General features: G+C 53.1%; 1 protein-coding gene across 1 annotated transcript in view; it reads right to left on the bottom strand.

Moving 5' to 3' along the window:
- LOC113981053 (eukaryotic translation initiation factor 3 subunit C-like protein) overlaps positions 1 to 512 on the bottom strand; it is a gene marked incomplete at its 5' end in the record, with an annotated part of 13,017 nt that overhangs the window by 1,962 nt on the left and 10,543 nt on the right. The gene's annotated exons all lie outside the window — the stretch shown is intronic.

Below are 512 nucleotides of genomic sequence, written 5' to 3' on the forward strand. Positions count from 1 at the left end.
AACCCCCAACTTCTGACCCCAAACCCCCAACTTCTGACCCCAAACCCTCAACTTTCGACCCCCAATTTTTGACCCCAAACCCCCAACTTCTGACCCCAAACCCCAACTTTCCACCCCAAACCCCAACTTCTGACCCCAAACCCCCAACTTCTGACCCCAAACCCCAACTTTTGACCCCAAACCCTCAACTTTCCACCCCAAACCCCAACTTCCGACCCCAAAACCCAACTTATGGACCAGAAAACCCAACTTCTGACCCCACAACCCAACTTCTGACCCCAAACCCCAACTTCCGACCCCAAAACCCAACTTATGGACCAGAAAACCCAACTTCTGACCCCAAAACCCAACTTCTGACCCCAAAACCCAACATCTGACCCCAAACCCCAACTTTCCACCCCAAACCCCCAACTTCTGACCCCACAACCCAACTTCTGACCCCACAACCCAACTTCTGACCCCAAACCCCAACTTCTGACCCCAAACCCCAACTTCTGACCCCAAAACCCAAC

This window comes from Neopelma chrysocephalum, unplaced genomic scaffold, assembly GCF_003984885.1.
Source record: "Neopelma chrysocephalum unplaced genomic scaffold, ASM398488v2 Primary Assembly neopelma1_95936, whole genome shotgun sequence".
Classification (NCBI taxonomy): Eukaryota; Metazoa; Chordata; class Aves; order Passeriformes; family Pipridae; genus Neopelma; species Neopelma chrysocephalum.